This window comes from Papaver somniferum, chromosome 7, assembly GCF_003573695.1.
Source record: "Papaver somniferum cultivar HN1 chromosome 7, ASM357369v1, whole genome shotgun sequence".
NCBI classification, from domain to species: Eukaryota; Viridiplantae; Streptophyta; class Magnoliopsida; order Ranunculales; family Papaveraceae; genus Papaver; species Papaver somniferum.
In genome coordinates this window covers 240,908,672-240,912,647 of record NC_039364.1, presented here as the reverse complement: position 1 = coordinate 240,912,647, position 3,976 = coordinate 240,908,672, and the positions used below count along the sequence as shown (strand labels likewise).

The following is a 3,976-nucleotide window of genomic DNA, read 5'->3' as shown; positions in this document are numbered from 1 at the left end:
CAAGTCCTCTTTTCGTTAGAGAACATCTTTTGAACTTGCTTCCACATTTTAGATAGAGTCTCCATTTTCCTCCCACTATATGGATCAAATATATACTTTGCGAGTGTGTAGTATGTTTAGTACTTGAATAACGTATTAATGAATTATTGATATTCAGTCTAAGACGGTGGAGATAATTTTTTTTTTTTTTTTGTAGTATATTATTGAGAAATAATATAGGAGAGTCTATATTTAGGAGATATTTTGAGAGTTACATTAGGTATGTCTTGAGAATCAAGTCTTGTGATTGTATAAATAGCTTGAATATTAATGAGAAAGCAACAACAAAATTATAATCAATTTAATCTTTTATGCTATCGCGTTTATCTCTCCTTTTTCTTTCTGGATCCTTAACATATATCAATCAGTAATGAGCACGATAATATGACTAATAATCGCAAAAAGAAAAAAAAAATCTCTAAATATCCAAGTTCTGGTCTTCGCCAAAAACCAGAAAAAGAGAGAATCGTTTCCAGTTATTGAATCGAAGAATGGCTCTATATCTGAACTTTTTTTTTTTTTTTGCCTCAATGTGGCGAAGATCTTGTTTCGCCTTGGAGACAACATTTCCAGCTACTTTTGTTTTTGGAGATTCATGGGTTGATGATGGTAACAATAACTACATTGCAACCATTGGGAAAGCAAACTACGCTCCTTATGGGATCGATTTCCCTGGTGGCGCTAAATCTACTGGACGTTTTTCCAACGGAAGAACAGTAATCGACATAATAGGTAATCAGCTATTATTATTTCAATGTCTGTGTCGAAGTTATCTGATTCTTTAGTTGAGCTCCATTTGAGTTTATTTTGCTCGAGTTCTCATGACCATTTGAGTTTATCTATTGTGAAATTTAGTTTTCTCGTTTGAACACAATTTGATTTATATTAATGGACTGATCGAGCAGGGGAAGAGTTGGGTTTGAATGCTTATATTCCTCCTTACTTGGCTCCTACTACAGTCGGAAACATGGTTCTTCGTGGAGTCAATTACGCATCTGGTGGTTCTGGAATTCTTGATGACACGGGTGCTATTGCGGTACGTAATTAAGCTTCAATTAATATTACTGCTCTTTTTGATGTACAATGTCTTAATTTTGAGATCCACATCTAAGGAGTTATAAATATTATTTACAGGGTGGTCAAATCAACTTGGATGCACAAATTGATAACTTCGCGAACACAAGGAAATACATTATCTTAACTGTCAGCGCGAATAGTTTATCGAAGGCTTCATCCAAAAGATTACTTGGGGAAGCTCTTTTCTTTGTTGCAATCGGTTCTAATGATTTCCTTCTCAACTACTTCAGTCTGATTCCCACAGTACCTATGCAAAAAGTTACCTCGGAAGTGTTCATTGACTGAATGATTTCCATATTCAGACTTCAATTGACCGTAAGATGAATTACTCCGTTCATTTATTTTACGCTTCTCAATCCGTTATTTTTAAATAGTAACAAGTGATATGGGTCTATGTATTTAGAGGTTGTATGAAATGGATGCAAGAAAGATTGTCGTTGCGAATGTTGGACCGGTTGGTTGTATCCCGTTCAAAAGAGCTTCAAATTACCAATATCCAACTGGTGGTCCTTGCAAGGATTCCATAAATAATGCAGCAGTGTTATTTGACACGAAGTTGAAGATCCTTATCATAGAGTTGAACTCAAATCTTGTTGAATCCAAATTTGTATATGCAGATGTCTACAACATGTTTTCTCATCTTTTTGGTAACTGTAAATCCTACGGTGCGTATGATGGAAATTTAATAACGTTATTTCAAGGTTAATTCATAGCTTCATAGGTAAATATGTTGATGCTCATATAATGTCTCTGTAATTTTGAACTAGGTTTTGAGAACTACAAAACGTCATGTTGCCAAGTACTTCCGGGACAGCTGCTTCGAGGTCTGTTAGTCTTACCATGCACTCCAGCATCAATATTTTGTAGGAAACGATCCAAGTATGTATTCTGGGATTGGGCTCATCTCACTGATGCTACCAATGTTGTTATTGCAAAAATGTTTCTCGATGGCAATTCTACAGACATGTATCGGATGAACATTCGGCAACTCTATTACGCATGAGCCCTTAGATTCCGTTGACAGTGTTATACAACTGTATTTTACTCACTTCTGTGAACCGGTCAGCCGTTAGATATGGTGGATATCTACTATTTAATTCATCATGTTGGCATCTTAACATGCCAACAACATTTGCTAGACGGAGATTTGAAAAAGCTAGCTAAGCCTAAGATGCTAATGAGTAGAAGAAGATTAAGACATGTTAGCGGTGGTTTAGAGAGGAGATTTCTTAAGGATTTAATTAAACAAGTGTGAAATAGTAAATAAAAGAATACACACAAGCATTGACGAAGTGATGGCTGTTGTATTCCGAATCTGTAATTGGAGATTTCAGGAAAGGAAATGTGCCATGGTCCATTTTAGCAAGATGGAACAATGCCCGAAGACTGATGAGTGATATGCCAATACATTCATTGCTGTAGGAAGATCAACTTCATAGCAGACTTTTTTGGCAAAGCGTGGGTTCAGATTGCATTGCGAGACGAGATATTTTGACGTAAGTGGAGATGCTAGAGATCCCTTATAATAGATTTTGGGATTAGTTATGTTTTTTCCTTTAGTTTTAGTTTTTTATTTTAGTTTTTGTTTTAGTTTTCTTTTTAACTGAAAATTTGTAATCCTTTGTGGTTTGTGCTATTGATTAGTGAGTAAACATTCTAAGTGGATCAATTGTTGATTGCCCAAACATGCACAGCATTACTTCATCTCGAGTTGATTATGTGATTAATCAGAATATTAGATTTGTCATAAATGGAAATGCTGATCAGTTAGCTTTTACTTAATTTGCCATAGGAAAAAGTCATTAGGTGTTCGAAATTCTCCTCCATCTATGTCTAATTATAAAAGATGGCGTATTTTTTCTAAGTTGGTTTAATTATCCGACGGTAATGTAAGATATATATATATATTTTGTAGCAGTAGATACTTGATTAGTGTAGCGGGATATTTGTGTTTTTTTTCTCTTGGTAACTTTAGCATGACAAAACAAATTAAATCAAAGATGAAAACATGCTCCATGTAGCGTTCTTCAGCTCCGGAGAACCTTGCATGTACAAACTTATCGAAAATGTTTTGGGATATTTAGACTTTTGAGTCCCAACTTTAATCTCATTGTTAGAGTTCAGATGCTAGGATTTGAGTTGGTCTTGACCGTTAGAAAACCGGTTAAATAAGTAAATGATTTTTTAAGCATATGGGAAAGACATCAAGTGATGACTAGCTAGAGAACCCAATACAGATTGAGTTAAAACTGTACTTCCTGGTTGATTTACATGTTTATTTTTCTGGGAGGCCAGAAATAAAATAATCCAAATGAAAATTGCATTAGAAATGGTAGAAGGCAGTTGCAAACTGTTAGAGTATCAGTCTTAAAGCTTGTTATTTACTTGTGTGTAGACATGTGTTTGTTAGCTATTGGTTTGAGTGCAATGACATGTGTTAGTTAATGATTGGGGGCTTATCAATTATAGCTGTAATGAGTCGGTTAGTCAGGTGTTAGCAGCTTGTCTTTAAATATCTGGTTCTCTCTTGAGTCTGTAATGAAAAACAAATCAAGAAATTAATATCATCTTCTCTGAGAGACTGTTTAGCAACATTATTCTCTCTGACATGGTATCAGATACCTGTATCATCAAACCCTAAATTTCTTCATATCAAATAATTTCTTCATCAACAACAACATCAACAATGGTTGAAACTGAAAAACATATCCCACCTACATTCAAACCACCATTAAAACTATCATCCACCAATTACACCTTATGGAAATCTCAGATAGTACCCCTATTACGAAGTTATAATCTCTTCAGATTTGTCGACGGATCGTTTCAATGTCTGGTTAAATTCTTCCGCAGAACATCT

The 3,976-nt window shown here is 34.9% G+C and overlaps 1 pseudogene; it reads left to right on the top strand.

Annotated features, from left to right (window-relative positions):
* Positions 1-569: 569 nt before the first annotated feature.
* Positions 570-2,119, top strand: LOC113296258 (annotated as a pseudogene).
* Positions 2,120-3,976: the final 1,857 nt, after the last annotated feature.